General features: G+C 37.7%; 1 long non-coding RNA gene across 8 annotated transcripts; it reads left to right on the forward strand.

Moving 5' to 3' along the window:
* Window positions 1-37: 37 nt before the first annotated feature.
* On the forward strand, window positions 38-15,859 carry LOC131533946 (uncharacterized). 8 transcript variants are annotated; one of them, XR_009269257.1, is made up of 7 exons: window positions 70-595; window positions 2,049-3,594; window positions 3,721-3,782; window positions 4,218-4,308; window positions 8,688-8,832; window positions 8,956-9,176; window positions 13,786-15,859. It is a non-coding gene; the product is annotated as an uncharacterized LOC131533946 (long non-coding RNA). The 8 variants fall into 8 exon arrangements; XR_009269258.1 differs by having other exon boundaries at window positions 8,956-9,087; XR_009269261.1 differs by lacking the exon at window positions 13,786-15,859 and adding an exon at window positions 8,080-8,200 and having other exon boundaries at window positions 8,956-9,881.
* Window positions 15,860-17,700: the final 1,841 nt, after the last annotated feature.

Here is a 17,700-nt window from a genome sequence, read left to right on the forward strand (position 1 = left end):
TGCTCCTGCAGGAGGCGCTCTTCCACGTTATATATGTTGTTGCACAGCACCAGCCTTCATTACTTTGTATATAGCAATACGCAACTGACGACTGTGAATGGCAAGCCGCTCACCATGATTTTTCTGAGTATGGTAGGATACGACACATTTTTGTCAACCAGGTTTGGGGTTTGGCCTAGGGCTCATTTGAGGTTTGAACAGCGTTCTTATCAATCTGTCATTTCCCTTTTGGGAAGTGTGTGTGTGGTTAAGGTTTTGACTATGATTCTATGGCAACAATATTGCCAAAGAAAAGTTGTCCAACCCTTACTTGGCAAGCTCTGTGAATTTTCGTTTAGAAATGATCCAACGGCATGGGACTCGTCCAGATGCTCCAGGTAAGTGTGATAGGAATGTGAATACAGGCTACAGCTGACTAAGAAAGAGAGGGGAGGCCGAGTCAGAATGCAAGATAAATGTCAGCTGTCTGACTGACTGATAAGCTTCTCCAACAGCATTCCTCCTAAAAAAGAGAAAACGAGAAAGAATTTGACACAACAGTGACGGAAACAGAACTGATGTGCTGGCCGGCAGAACGAGCCGGACACTCACCTCAGTGAGATTTACTCTCCTATAAAACCTTCAAATGACCACAACTCTAAACATTTAACTCCTGAATATTGAGAACTGCTCGACGCCGGCTTTCCAAATAGGTTTTGTTTTTTTCAGGGCTGGGTATTCGCACAAATTTCACGAAATTATTCACAAGATTCGATATCGATATATCAGGTAGCCTACAGTTTTTTGTTTGTTTGTTTTTTCTGAAGGAAATCTCTCAACTAATGCTCTAACTATACCGGTAACCCTGACAGTTGGTACATTACCATAGTCGTCTATTAAAGGTAAAAATGAGCAATGGTCGTTGAATGGCTTTTCCGAGGTAAATGTAGGTCTACGCATGTGACACTGTTTACAAGCTGTATTTTTATGTCCCCTGCTAAAAAAAACAAAAAAACAATAGAAGCCCAATAGAAGCCATCACAGAAATTCTAATGGTTTCCATTAAAATACCATTATAAACCATTAGCTTTTTCCAGTAAAACCATTACAAAATTCCTTTTTGTATTGTGTTTTGGGCATTTTTCCAATACGATTTAACATCCCACCAATAGAATCCATCACATACCAGTAGACACCATTATAGTTTCCATTAAAACCAATACAATTCCCATTATAACCATTAAAAACATTACATTTTCTATTGTGTTTTGGGCAGGGTTCTATTGTTTTTTTCAGCAGGGTACCCACGGTTGAAATACTGATTGAGCAACTACATGAGACACTTTGATAAGTTGTACTGTATCTTTACTGTAACATACTTTCTGATGATCATTCATATTCATATGCACGTTTGAACCCAGGCGACTAAACCACACTAAAGAGCGCCAAAACGGTATTTATTTATAGTTTAGAATTCGTAATAAAATTGACAGAATTTGAAGGTTGAGACTTTTTTTCGTATCAAAAGTAACCAAACACAAAGCATATTGTGATTTATTTGATGGGAGGCATGCTACAATTATGTTTAGAAAGTTTTGATGAACTGAAAACAGCATCTGATTCTTGGGGATTTAAGAATCGATATTGGTTCATCAAAATGAGAATCGATTAAAATCAATATTTTTAACCCAGACCCAGTCCTGCAGTTTTAGCATATGGTGTGCTAATTTGAAGCAGATGAGATCAGTTTCATCCAGGGTTTCAGGTGTACTCTGTCATCTGGGCATGCTCATACCAACTTTGGGCAAGCAAATAAAGCAAATCCCTGGCACAGCCCAAATGGTCTTTAAATTATATCTGCGGTTGGCTTTGGTTTCTTTCGGCACTCTTTTGTGCTTTTGTCTATCTCGTACACTCCTCTATTTCCTGCCGTTTTCATTTTGTGTCAGCTCAAATATGATATTAAATGAGCTCTCCACACCCACCTTTGGTTTATTAGACCATTGTTTGATGTTCTTACTCACTCTATCTATTTCTCTCCCGTTCTGTTTATCTCTTTTTCTCTCTAGGGCAGCAATATTGAGAAGCCCCACCCAGAGACACTGTAGCTCTCCCCAAACATAGCTGAAGAGCCATGTGGTATCCAGATTCCACTAAGACCATTTAAGACATTAGTGCAACTTATTATTCACTGGGAGTGTTTTTCTTTGGCATGATTGCTATTTATTTTGGGTAGCACAAAAATGTTTTAAGCACAGTGGATTAGGTTGAAATCACTTAATTTTGTATATTTCCAATCTGTAAGGTGTTTTTGGACATTTGAGTTAACTTTTAGAATAATATTAGAAATATATAATTACATGTCAGATAATACATAATATTGTGGCACATCCAATTTGAACACCGTGTATTGTAAAATTATTTGGAAACCTACACCACAGTTAAAAGGATAGCTCACCCAAAAATCGTTTACTCTTTACAAATCTGCATGCATTCCTTTCTTCTCTGGATCACAAAGAATATATTTTTAAGAATGTTTCGGGCTCAAAACCATTTTGGGTGTCATTGATTTCCATGTTTTTGTCCATACTATGGAAGTCAGTGGGACCCGAAATCATCTGCAGCACTTTTGTCGCAATTTGCTTAGTTTTAGCTACTTGTTTTTATGTTACTCATTAAAACTGCTCAGAAGTTCTTGTGTAAATGTCTTAATTTGTTTGTCATTATGTTTGCTATTTCTATGCCATTTAAAACCTGGCGTAAGTGTCTTAATACTTTTTTTGGGCCACTGTGTTTAAAATAGCAGTACTAGTCGCTCCAAAATTGATTGCGTTTTGTCCACGTGAGACCTTTTAAGGTGTTCCGTTCAAACAAATCTTTAAACTATTTAAGTCAAGATAGACGGATCACAGATCAAAGTTGGAAGTATTTACAAAGTACATAAGTGGACTTCACTGCTTATGTCAAGAATGCAGAGAATCTACAGAACAATGAAAGATGATAACGATTATTCCAGTACATTCTTGCTGCATTGTGTTACTGCTGGTCCTGATGTTTATTCAACAGTGTTTGACACAGATTTCACGGGCCCCATTAACCATGGGCTCTCCAGGTTCAGTTTGCATAGCCTAGCAACTGCCTCAGTTTCCTGCCTTTGTAAACTCTCATTTCCCCTACTTCACCTTGGAAAAACGTACAAGCAGAGGCAAACAATCCATCAGTGCTCAGCCCCTCAGACACACACTGTAGTTTGACCAAGAAAAGTGAAAATAGCATAAGGTTTTGACATGAATGCCAAAAAACATCTGGTTAACACATTCAGTAGATCCTCTATTGTTTGATTCTTCTCACACAACTCAATTGTTTAGTTCTACCACTCTTTTTTTTTTTTTTAGTTAAAACATAAAGTGACAAGTTATAGGTTGTTTTGCATGTTTTTAATCATCCACTCTATACATTTGAAGTGGATCAAAACCTTTCATCAAAGTTGTCCTAAAACCTAAAACAAAATGCATTCTTGTCTTAGGACAACTTTGATGAACTTTTTTGATCCACTTCATATGTTGATTACTGTAGTTTTCCTTGCTTGGGGAAAAGAGTCCAAAAAAGCAGCATGTAAGTGAGTTTCTTGCTCTCTCACTGTATCTTACAATCTTCGAAGAGCCAGTGGCACTGCATAACCAAATACATACCAAGTTATGCAATGCATTCTGGGCAATACTATATTCTTGTCTTATACAGCCGTGATCCACCTAGAAGAGGACCATCCTATTGTCTTGCCAACTCTTGCAACACACAATAAGGTACATAAGGTTTTAAAACTCTATTTTCTAATTTGGTCCTTTATTAAAATAATAACAATAATAATTTAATTTGTATATACAGTATTTAGTTGACTGGCCTGGATACTGTAGCACGTTGACTGAAGCACTTAACCTTTACATAAATAAGTATGAAACTCCTCACTTAATATGCTTTTACTATAGAGAGATAAGAAGTCTTAAAAGCTGTGCTCTGGATTTAGAAAGCTATTGGAGAAAAATTTGAAGGGCTAATAAACGTCTCCAGCAGGAATGTGTGACTACCTTGTATGGGCATGAAAATCAAGAGCTTCTTTTTTCTATGATCTTTTTGCAGCGAAAGGGTTTACTTTACTTTAATGTTGTTTAAATAAAGGGGATTTGTAAAGGTGGAAGGGTTAAACGGAGATAAAAAATGCTTATCTTCTCTCATTCTAGGACCTTTTTAAAAGCAGTACAGAAAGCAGGGGATTCCTCTTCCTGAATGGTGCTGATGTCACTGAGTATCACCTCTCTGTGAAGTACTGAGGTGAGAATGTGAGGGGTCAAAATATGCCTCTTGTAATGTTTCAGATCTTCTTTTTTTTTTCATCTCCATCAGTTTTTTCCACCCACCCATCCATCTTTCGGATCAAAGAGAAAAGTGGATATTTGACATCCAAAGACAGTGAGACTTCACGTCTCTCCATTCCCGTGCTGCACGTACATTCCGCTGGTGGTGACACAGGAATGTCAGGATTAGCCCAATTCTTAGCCTTTAACTTTTAACCTTTGACCCTTGTCACACTCACATCTGTCATAACATTTATTTTCAGAGCTACTTTCCAGCAAAAGCAATATTCAAAGTTTGCTTTAAAAAAAGTGTCCACCTCATGGATATTAGTTAAAGGGTTACTCCACCCTAAAATGAACATTTTGTCACCCCATGTCGTTCCAAACCCGTAAAAGCTTCGTTCGTCTTCGGAACACAATTTAAGATATTTTGGATGAAAACCGGGAGGCTTGTGACTGTCCCATTGACTGCAAAGGGGATTTTCCGGTAAATTTCCGTAAACTTTCCAAAAATCCCTGGAATAATCCAAAAAATCCTGGAAAGTTTTCTAAATTTCTGGAATATTTCCGAAATTTACTGGAAATTTTCCACCTTTTTGCAACCCTACTTCCAAGTAATCCCACTGTCAAGGCACAGAAAAGTGTGAAAAGTATCGTCAGGATAGTCCATCTGCCATAAGTGGTTCAATATGAATTTTATGATGCGACGAGAATACTTTTTGTACGCAAAGAAAATAAAAATAACGACTTTTTTTTTTTTCTCAACAGTTCGTCTCCTCTCTCTCTCCGTGCCACCGTAGCACCATTTTAGAGATTATCCACTGAACGCAAACTGCGTATGCTCTTCTGTATCAGCCGCAACACAAGGACACACTATTCTATGTGTATTTACGCTTTGATTTGAACGAAAATAGCGCATCCTTGTGTTGCGGCTGATACAGAAAAGCGTACGCAGTTTGCGTTCAGTGGATAATCTCTAAAATTTTCATTTTGGGGTGGAGTAACCCTTTAAGCATAAGTTAATTCAGGATTTTAATATGTTTGCTGATGTTGCTCTTTATATGAAGAGTTCATTTGCAAAATCCGATAAACGCCACTTTAAAAACAATTCTGTGCATTATTCTCCACATATAGTGCGATCTGAACCCTAAACACGCTTTGTCAAAAAAAGCCGGTATTGTCCACTTTCAAGGCATCACGAGTTCACGCTTTACTGCAGAAGCCGATAAGCGCCCTTGTTGTTTTTGAACAGAAGCCGAGAACGGCGAGGGAAAAGCTCCATGTATTGCATGTAATCACATCTATACAGTTTATGATCACAACAACAAGTCAGGCATGTACATTGTCATCTGAGGAAATTACAAAGATTAAACGAGTGTTTTCTTAAATTCTAAAACATGAAATGTGGAGTTATCTGCTTTTGCCAAAAAACTACTTTTGGAGTTAGGCTATATGCTTTTGCTATAGAAACAAACTTTTAATATGTAAAAAAAAAAACATACTTTCAATTAACTTTAATTTTTTTAATTACCTGTATTTAAGTTATTATTATTTAATCAAAACAACCCAACTGCAGTTTGATTGATATTACTTGGAATGCGCAATAAATTTGAAAAAAAACGTGATTTCTGAAAGAAAAAAATGGAGTTATCGGTTTTTGCAAATGAACTCTTCATATACAAAAAGAGCTGATTAAAGAGCTGATTAAAGGCTTGTTCAATATAGAGTTTTAAAAATAGTACACGGCACAACTATAATTCGCTGTCGCTGGTTAGCCTGTGTGCGGTCATGTGTTTTGGAGGAGGTGTGGCTTTGGAGAGTGATTATGCAAGGAGGGTGGGATCTTATGCATTCAAAGCTAGATTGCTATTGCTAGCCACTCTGAAATTGCCTACCGTACCTTTAATATCAAGTGCGCAAAACATGCGCACACATTTAGATTTGTGGTGAATGAGAGGGGTATGTGAGCCAGTGTTTATTTGTATAACACATTTCCCAGAGTATGAGTATGTGATGATAGAATTTTCATTTTTGGATGACCAATTGTATGAGTATTTGTCCATAACATTTACACAACCTTTATATAACGTTAGCCCTGTTAGGTTAGGTTTTCCCCAAAATTGTCCAGGTTAGTTTAACCTTTTCCTCAAAAGGCATTTGAATCGATTTGGCCTGCTTACTGCCTGATTGCTAACAAGCTTGTGAGAGTATAAACCTTTAGCGTTATTTCATGGCCGTGCTTGGCTTGTTTTGGCATTACACAACACATTTCCCTTCCCCTGAGACTGATTCACTAGAGAGCTGGTCCATGCTTGCTGAAAGAATGCACCTCATGGAATGCCGGTCTTTGTATCACTGTAACTTTCAAGCCAAGTATCATAAACAATACGAACTGTCACAGACTTGTTTGGATGTTACTTAGTTGCACCTCCTTTGCCTTGAAACACCAAGACTGAGGATTTGTGCTGTTGTGAATTAGAGGGATAAGATAGTGTTAAAGCAGCAATAAGCACTCATGATTTACCGTTTCTTTTCTATATACGAACCTGACGTCAGAGGCATTCATGTAACATACGTCGGCTTTGTGAAAGTAAACCGAATCCTATTGTTTCTGCTCTTATGATTGCCTTGGCTTGCCAGGTCTCAATGATGTTAAAGTCTATACATATAAACAATCTTTATATTTTCCTCATCCAGTTCTCTGAAACTGAATACCATTTATTCCATGGAATGAATTGGTAACAGCATGTCCTAATGTTTTCACAAACATGCTGTACTGATAAGTCTGTGGCTCTGAAATTCTTAGAGTCTGAGGTAATGGAGTAAATGCAGAAATGTATGGGGCAATCATTTTAGCTGGAGTGTTTGCACCCTCGCTGGGACTCGCAGTGTAAGGTGATCAGGCAGGTTATGCTAATAGCTTATGTACATTTACATGAATTGCGCTGAAACAAAATCATATGCAGTGTTTGTGCAATATTTGCTATCCTGTTTTGCATCTTCACAGAAACCTCCTGTGTTTATATATGATAATGTGAAGAACTATTCAGTTCTTTACCTTTCTATTTTATTTTGTATGGTATTTTGTTTTATAAAAATATTATTTGTATTTGTTTATATGTATGTTTTGTGAATACTACCTTTTTAACTTTTAATTATAATTAAAAATATAATTTTTAATTTAAAGATTTTGTTTAAAGATGTTTTGTTTGCTTGTTTTTTTTTCTTGTTTTGTTTTTGTTAAACTTTGTTGATTTTGAGTTAAAGGCAGTAAAGTTTTTTGTTTGTTTGTTTGTTTTTTGTTTTGTTCTACTTTGCTTTTTTTTGCTTTTTTTGTGTTTTTGTTAAAACCAGCATGATCTTAAAGGCAGTAAAAAAAAAAATGCAAACATTTAGTATAAAAACTTAACCAATACAATTCAGAACATCTATAAAACTATGAAATAATATAAATAAATAAATAAATATATATATATATATATATATATATATATATATATATATATATATATATATTAGTTGTAAACATAAGTACTGTTTAGTTATCTAACATGATTAGAAGCACTAGTGCTGATTTATTTTTAACCATGCCTTTAATGTTTACAACTAATGCTCACTATTTTGTGACTTTTTTTTTTTTCTTACGACTTCAAGATGAAGTTATGCATACTGTACATTGTTTTCTATAACTGTTGTGTTAGAGTTAATGTGAGAATAAGAAAACCTGCTTTGCTGCTTCTGTCAGCAGGCTGTAACTTCTCTTGAGTTTCTTGAAAGATTTTCGTCATGCTATCTTCATCACAACACAACAGCTTGCAGCCATGTTGTTGTGCAGATCAAAGGACAACAACATTTACATTCATACACATGTAAGAAGGACTCTTCTGTCTTGTATTCTAATGAGCATAGAGTGTTTTGCCCCAGTTTATTCCCGTTGCCATGCAAACGCTTTGGTAAATGGCAACAGTGTGGAACGATTAACAGTGGTGTGAAGTAGGTTCACCGGGCACTGGGTGAAATGCTTAGAGATCCACCAGCAGCTTGTTTTTTGCAGTGGCTAAATGGTCTAATAGTGTGAGAAAAGTACTGTAATTTGAGGTTATTTGTGATATCACATTTGTATTTTTGCAGAAATGCAACCTGAATAATTTCAGGTTTTAATGATAGTTTATGGTTTGGGACAGATTAATCCAGATAGATGGTTGGCTAAAATGTCCAGTGAGCAAATATTGCAGATTTCAAATCTCATACTTCAACTTTTTTGGTCCATATAACCAAAAAAACCTCATGAAATATCTTTTAAATATCTATCTATCTATCTATCTATCTTTTTTTTCTTTTTCTTTTTTTCCACAGAGGAAAGGTCCATCTTTTTTTATACATTGTATATGGAAAACCAACTTCTTTAAGTGACTTCTTGGTCATGTTTTCGGCATCTAAGGAGAATCCTGCATCATGTGGAAGGAGTTTCCCAACCTCACCTCTCTCCCAGACAGCATGGGTGGGTTCATTTGCTCTCTAATGACAATATATTGAGCAAGCCATGCTTTACCCAATTTCATCAGCTAATCTTGCTTTTTTTCTCTCTTCTTCCCTCCCTCTTTCTGTCTGTTTCTCTCTTTAGTTGCTGCAGTCTAAACTGAAGACACACATGGGCCTTTCACACCACTTGTGGAAAATTCCTCTCCGCTCCGTCTTTGCTTTAGGGAGGATACACTCATTTAGCTCCCACTTATATCTGTGTGCCTGCCTTCACGTAGGTTATATGCCCTGTAGGCATCTGTGGACTGAGGGGTGTGCCAGGGCAGGGCTTTTTCAATGAGATTCTTTCCTACACAGTTACTGGTACATTACCGCTTAAATGGTTAGATTTTTCAGTTTAGTTTTTTTTGAAAGAAGTCTTTTATATGCCACTAAGCTATATTTATTTGATCAAAATGCAATAAAACAGTCATTTCATGAAGTATTATTACATTTAAAATATTTAAAATGTAATTTATTCCTGTGATTGCAAAGCTGAATTTTCAGCATCATTACTCCAGTCTTTAGTGCCACATGATTTTTCAGAAATCAGTCTAATATGCTGATTTGCTGCTGAAGAAATATTATTGTATTATTATCAAAGTTGAAAACAGTTGTGCTGTTCAGTATTTTTGTGGAGACCATGATACTTGATGAATATCAAGTTGAATATATGATTATAAAGATCAGCTTTTATTTTAAATAGAAATCTTGTAACATGTCTTTACAGTAACTTTTGATCAGTTAAATGTGCCTTTGCTGCTTAAAAGTATTAAAAAGCATTAAATACATGAAATATTAAGAATCAAAGCATTTGGTTAGATGAAACTTTGCATGGATAAAAATATAAATTACATTGGCCTCAAAAAGTATTTAGATACTTTTTGCTTTTAAACACAAATGAGTATGTTTTAAAGAACGTTTTAAGTGTCCCCATGATGAATGCCAATAGGGTTCAAAACAATGTTGGTCCTAATTGACATTCATTGTAGGAAGAAAAAAAAACCCTGAAGCATTTTTCAAATTATCTTTTGTGTTCCATGTAAGAAAGCAAGTCATACGGGTTTGGAATGACTCGAGCATGAATAAATGATGCCAGAGTTTTCATTTTTGCGTGAACTATTCCTTTAAACTTCAGGTATTTCTCCCATTTAACCCAAGATGTTAGATCTTCTTGGCCTCCAGAGTTCAGTCAAAGCTGGTTATCTTTCAAACAGACATATCAATGGCCAAGACCCCATTTTCTGCCAAACATTTGGGGTCTTTCCATGCAATAAATTTAGCAACTCACAATGATCTCCAAGGAGACAGGGGAGGAATGACATATTTGTGAATTCCCAAGCGTCCCTCAGCACTGCTTCAACTGTATAATGGTCGCGGTTAGCTGCTTCAGACACACCTCTGTGTTCTGTTCACAGCTCATCTGTTTGGGAAGAATTTATGTGTGTTGTATAAGAGAAACAGAATGAGTGAGAAAATGTGGGAGGCTGAAAAGATAGCGACACGCCCTGATAAAACTTTTTTTTAATATCTTCCAGATGATATTGCTATGCTGATGCTTGCTTTGAAAACAACCTCTGATTCGTGTCAATGTATCCAGCTGGTGCGTGCCCTGTTGTTTTCATGTCATGTGTCTGCATTTCCAAAATTCCACCAGACCTGGCCCTCTTAAATAAACAGTCAGCTGACAAGAGAAATATGCCGGTCATAAAAATAAATAAATGCATAAAAATTAAATAATTTAAAATAATTTGAACCTGTTTTGTTAAAAAAAAGAGAAAAAAGTAAGTAAAAATCATTTAAAAGGTGTGGTAAAAGCTGTGATATGATCATGTATGTGTAAAAGCTGTAGCTGTAGGAAATGGGAGTATGCCAGGTATCTTTTCCAGAACAATGTGCCATGCTTGGGCAGCAGCTTTATGTATAATGCGCTTAAAGTGACTCACTGTCTTTTTCTGTACAGGCCGCTCCTATTCCCCTCAGGTGCGGTCTTCTCATATTCACATTTAATGCAAATAGTCTTGTTATGCAGATCACCAGTATCTTTTTTTTTTCTTTTGTTTACAATGTAAAAAACCTTGACTGTGTGTTTTAAAAAGTGAGTGTGTTTACATGCTGATTAAGGGTAAGGTCATGTTGATGGCCCTCAGTATTTTCTTAGGGCTGGGGGAAAAAAAAAAAAGTATTTCTCAATTATAATCAATTCTCATTTTTATGAAATGATATTGATTCTTAAATCCCAGCAATCAATCTATCCTGTTTTCAGTTAATGAACAGAACATTGTAGCATGCTTCCCACACTGTAAAAAGTGATAAGTTGACTTAACTTAATAATTTTAAGGCAACGGGTCCTCAATTTTTTTCAATTAAGTAAATGATCATTTAAAAAAATTATTTAAGTGAATTGTCAAGTTCACTTAACTTTGTTTTTATTATTATTATTTACTTAATAATTTTAAGTCAACAGGTTTCCTCAATTTTTTTAAGTTAAGTCAACTTATCGCTTTTTACAGTGCATCCAATAAATCAACCCATTCTCACTCCCAAGGCGTCAAAAACTGAAGCATGGTCAAACTCCTTTCGCGTCACTATGAAGACGCCAAAGGTGCCCCTAGGCGTCATTATATGACAAAATAGGAACTCCATTGCTTTCAGTTACTTGCTTTATGCGTCAGGTCAAGACGCTTATGGAAAATGACAACACGTTATCCTCCGTTGTTTTCAGTTGTTTGTCTTAGTTTAATGGTTTGCATGCATTTGTAAAAAATTTATAAATCATTTTATATACATTTATACTTTTATTGGAGCACCTAACCCACCCCTACCCTAAACCTACCCACTTCTGAACAACATAAAACACGTAACAGGCAAATATAAGTGCAGTCACAGGTATTTATTACAAAAACTGACCATAAACAAGCAGTATAAAAGCATTACAAACAAGTCATGTTGCATTCCAAGTCTTCTGAAGCCATACGAAGTCTTTGTGAGAAGAGAGCAAAACAAGGTTTTAATCGCTGAAAATGATCCAGCTCTTGTTAACGCGCTCGCATCTCATTCAAAAGATACTCCAGTCCCTTAGCATGACGCAATTGGTCACGAGACACAGAAGAGCCAATAGCCTTTCAGAACAGCATGACGCAATCGGTCACGAGACACACAAGAACCAATAGTATTTCACAACCAAGGCTGACGTAAGGCTTCTTCTGGCGGCATTTTTTGAATTCGCTCACAGACTGCAGCACACAGGCTGAGCTTAACGGCGGACGGAGACGGCGATCGCGTTTATTCCTCTCACAAATCAAATGTTTTGCCTCGGAAGACTTGGAATATTCATGTTTTTTAAATAAATTATGACGGTAGTTGTATCTGCCTGTTATATCTTGTGTTTTATTGACAAATGGTAGGTTTAGGGGCAGGGGTTGGGTTATGTGCTCACAAATGTGTAAATATTGTAATATAAATAAAACTGTTGTGGCTGTTTACATTGAAAAATCACACCCCAACATATATGCAATAATGGCAATGTTATTACCCAATATATAATTTAATTATGACGATAAAATTCCCATTTTGGCGTTGGCATATTGACGCTAAGGGTTTCCTATTTAAAGCAACGGAGGACCCTGCAAGTCGAAAAATGACGCTAAGGGGTACCTTGAGCGTCAAAAAGCGACGCCAAGTGGTCCTGACCAAGCTTCAATATGTGACGAGTTGGGTGTGAGAATGGGTTGAATAAATCGCAATAAGCTTTGTTACTTGTGATATGAAACAAAGGGCCAGATTTACTAACAGCTTGCGCCAGCACAAACTGTCTTTTGGCATTAAAATAGTACTGTCAGGATTCACTAAAGACGTGCAGTAAAGAATTAGTGCTGAAAAGGCGTGGACACAGTTAGTTTTGCGCTTGACCTTTTTGAATACGCATTTTTAGGAATTTCCCTTTTAGACGCAAAATTTATGGGAGGAGAGTATTAAAATTAATCATGCAACGCGATTTACTAATATTTGCGCTCGTCAATTCATTGGTATTTGCACCATTATTTAACGCCTAAAAAGCATGTCTTAAAGCAGGCGGTAATTTGCGCTGCTCTTGGTAGATTGCGCTGATCATTATGGAAATTATCTGGCTGCTTCTGTGTTTTTTAATGTGCACATTGTCCGTAAATCACATGTAGAATTTTCCTCTCCCATCGGCCCATTTAGTATAGCTAAATCTGGCCCAAAGTCTCAGATTTCAAACTCTCTCCATTTTATTACAAAAGTCAAACAATAAATGCCATTTTGGCGCTGTTTTGTGGAGTAACAGATCACTGTGCCTCAGTTCAAGAGAAGCGGCAGCGCGAAGTGCGAATTCAAGAATGCAGTTATAAGCCTATTATGACTTAATCTCAGCTTCTATAAGGCTTCATTCTCGAAACATGACTTTATTCTTTTAATGTAGCGTCATTTCGAGAATTATTACACATAAAAAGTGGTTTGGAATTGAAATTGGGAATACTTCGCCCGTATCTGACATATGGGTTGGATTTTGGGGAATGAAACAGTGTTGCTTTTGAAGTCAGCATCTTTGCAAAAACTAATCCCACCATGGTCATAAACAAAATACAAAAACATGCATTTATTGACAACTAGATATTGTAACCACATTGTGCATTCACGCAGTCATGATGTAATCTAAAGGCTACAGCACCATCGTAAATGGATAGTTTACCAAAAAATGAAAACTGTCATCATTTACTCACCCTCAAGTTGTTCCAAACCTATATGTGTTTCTTTCTTTTGTTGCACATACAAGATATTCTGAGAAATGCCTCAATGGTTTTTTGGTTCAATTGGTTAAATTTTTTTTTTGGTGATTTGAAAAATGTATGATACATTTATGATACAATTTTACGTTTTATAATATAATCTTTGGTCTTTTCCCATTCAGGTATATTCCTCCCATCCACATCAAGTTGAAGAAGATTAATGACGCCTCTTATGTCTGCTATGCCTCATTGAAACATCCCTCAACCATCTTCCCATCTGCTGTTTTACCTGATAAACACTGCGTCAATAGTCGGAAGCTCTCGGTCAGAGCTACATGGAAAAAGTGGACATCTCTCAAAGGAACCGTTTTCACATCTCCTGTCCAAAAAGAGTTGCAGTCGTTTCCTCAAGCTACTGCGAGCTGGAGGACAATGCGAGCCAGAGGATGAGGGTGTGTCTAAGGCCTCAGGGGGAAGATTTATGCTCTCTGTCCCATTTGTATGGGCTTCCACTGACAGGAGGTGTTCCCCACTCCAGAAGAAGAGTTCTCCCACACAGCCGACCCACGTGGCGAGCAGGGATGTCCTCGGATAATTTTAGCCAGCTGACGTCGTTCTGTGTTCCTACCTTACATCTGTTCCTCCTTTTGTTCCTGATGTCTGCCGTTAACTGTATCGCTTTATCGGCTCCCAATTTTAATGTCAAACACATGTGCTTCTGCAAGGAACAAAGTCGTTTGAGAGAAACTCACAAGTCTGCTTTCCTCAAGCACAAAGATTTGGACCCCATTTACTTTCATTTTATGGACAAAAACATAAAGAAATTCAACTATGAATTATCACTTTAATGGCATTATTTCCCCACTAATTTTACTCGGATACCTAATCTTTTCCTGTAATCTCATGATCTCAGATTCATTTATGCATGTGGCGCAGGCATCAGGGAAAATCTCACAGAGAGCTCACATTCATCACAACTCCAACATATCCTGCCTGGAGTCCGTTGCAGGAAAGAGTGGGTCACCGCAGCATTATGTAATGGGCTCTTTGCTGTCATGGCAACGCTGTGGGAACTGGAGCTGTGTATTTGTGTGGCGGGAGGCTGCAGTGTGTGTTGACAGAATGTTCCTCATGTTGGGTTCCTGGATGGGCCTGGATAAACACTCAGTCAGGGAGTTCCCTCTCTGCCACAATTCGGGTTTGGAGTTCTGCGCGGGGTTGTATTACTACGTTTTTGGTCACATCCACTCATTTTTCCACAGGATCTACAAGTTTTGTACAATACCCTGCCTGGAAAAGGGATGTATTCTGAAAGAATATCTGGCCAGATCAATTCAACAAAGGTTAAAAAAAAATTGGGCTATGAAAGCAAAATGTATATGTACATTTACATTTAATAATTTAGCAGACACTTTTATCCAAAACGACCTACAAATGAGGACAGTAGAAGCAATCAAACCAAAAAAGAGCAACAATATGTAAGTGTTGCGACAAGTCCCGGTTAGTCTACACAATACATGCAAGTTTTTTTTATACATACACACAGGGCCTAAAACAAACTTTTTGCCACACCAGCCAATGGCCGGTGGCGTGATAAAATTTACCGGCCAAAATATATTTTTACTGGCCATTTTTGCAAAAACAGGCAGTTATTACTACTACAATGACTAAACATATGTTTTTAATTTGTCCTGCTACTGGTGTCTCTATTAAATGCATTGTTCCTCAATTTTACCTATTAATTTTAGCCATTCAACATTACAGTATAATCTAAAGCCATTATTTTTAACATTTAATAGGCTCTGAAATATATAACAACTTTTAATTTAAGTGATTTTAAAACAATCTTCACATAAACTATAAATTGTATATGCATAAACTATAAAGATTAATCTTTATTCAAGCTACAAAAGTTAACCAGCGACTAAAACAGTCCAATGATTTCTCTTTTTCTTTTGTTCTTTGATTTACATCAATGACAGACTTCAGCAGGTTTCACTTTAAATCAGCGCTGTCTCTTTAAAACCTGATGCACATGACGCGGATCTGACACACATTCGATTTTCTCCCAACTCTTTACAGTCATTTAAGACTACGTTTACGAGGTAACTCGCCAAAACCACGTATTTTTACATAATTGTGTGTGTTTTCGTCTGCTGCAGCGCTACTGGTGCGCTGTCTGAAGTGGCTCTGCGGAACACGCAGCCTTTCAACTATATACTACACTGCACCGTTTTCTATGTGTCATTTATAACTATTAGTAATATGATTGAATGACTTTTCACTTGTGTCCGGTTATGAAGAATAACAGAATTAAAGAAAAGTTAATCTTCCGAAATGAAGCAGCAAAATCTTTTCTGGTAACAGTTATTAGAACCGTGTCTAGGGATTAATAAGCTGGCCATCACACTGCTCTGACCTTATCAGCCCGTTTGTATCCTATTATTTGATTCGCTCTTGTCGCTTATGACAGAACAGCTAATCATGATGACCTTGTCTTTGGAAAAGATTATTTTATTCGCTTATGTCAGAAACGTCGAATCTCTTTAAAACTGGCTGTTGTTTTCACTACATTGTATTGTAATATTTCGTAGAAGTTGTACCCGCTAACTGGCGACTGACACGGTTACATGTACTCGCCAACGTAGATTTTTACTCGCATTTGGCGCTTGGCGAGTGTTAATTTTAGGCCCTGCATACACGCACATATATTCACAGAAGTGAGTACACCCCTCACATTTTTGTAAATATTTTATTATATCCTTTCATGTGACAACACTGAAGAAATTACACATTGCTACAATGTAAAGTAGTGAGTGTACAGCTTGTATAACAGTGTAAACCTGCTGTCCCCTCAAAATAACTCAACACACAGCCATTAATGTCTAAACCGCTGGCCACAAAAGTGAGTACACCCTTAAGTGAAAATGTCCAAATTGGGCCCAATTAGCCATTTTCTCTCCCCGGTGTCATGTGACTCTTTAGTGTTACAAGGTCTCAGGTGTGAAAGGGGAGCAGGTGTGTTAAATTTGGTGTTATCTCTCTCACTCTCTCATACTGGTCACTGGAAGTTCAACATGGCACCTCATGGCAAAGAACTCTCTGAGGATCTGAAAAAAAGGATTGTTGCTCTACATAAAGATGGCGAAAGCTATAAGAAGATTGAAAGACCCTGAAACTGAGCTGCAGCACGGTGGCCAAGACCATACAGCGGTTTAACAGGACAGGTTCCACTCAGAACAGGCCTCGCCATGGTCGACCAAAGAAGTTGAAGAGATGGGGGGGGTCAGCCTGTCAGTGCTCAGACCATATGCCGCACACTGCATCAAATTGGTCTGCATGGCTGTCGTCCCAGAAGGAAGCCTCTTCTAAAGATGATGCACAAGAAAGCCCGCAAACTGTTTGCTGAAGACAAGCAGACTAAGGACATGGATTACTGGAACCATGTCCTGTGGTCTGATGAGACCAAGATAAACTTATTTGGTTCAGATGGTGTCAAGCGTGTGTGGCGGCAACCAGATAAGGAGTACAAAGACAAGTGTGTCTTGCCTAGTCAAGCATGGTGGTGGGAGTGTCATGGTCTGGGGCTGCATGAGTGCTCTGGGCACTGGGGAGCTACAGTTCATTGAGGGAACCATGAATGCCAACATGTACTGTGACATACTGAAGCAGAGCATGATCCCCTCCCTTCAGAGACTGGGCCACAGGGCAGTATTCCAACATGATAACGACCCCAAACACACCTCCAAGATGACCACTGCCTTGCTAAAGAAGCTGAGGGTAAAGGTGATGGACTGGCCAAGCATGTCTCCAGACCTAAACCCTATTGAGCATCTGTGGGGCATCCTCAAACGGAAGGTGGAGGAGTGCAAGGTCTCGAACATCCACCAGCTCTGTGTTGTCGTCATGGAGGAGTGGAAGAGGACTCCAGTGGCAACCTGTGAAGCTCTGGTGAACTCCATGCCCAAGAGGGTTAAGGCAGTGCTGGAAAATAATGGTGGCCACACAAAATATTGACACTTTGGGCCCAATTTGGACATTTTCACTTAGGGGTGTACTCACTTGTGTGGCCAGCGGTTTAGACATTAATGGCTGTG

This window comes from Onychostoma macrolepis, chromosome 25 (genome assembly GCF_012432095.1).
Source record: "Onychostoma macrolepis isolate SWU-2019 chromosome 25, ASM1243209v1, whole genome shotgun sequence".
Classification (NCBI taxonomy): domain Eukaryota; kingdom Metazoa; phylum Chordata; class Actinopteri; order Cypriniformes; family Cyprinidae; genus Onychostoma; species Onychostoma macrolepis.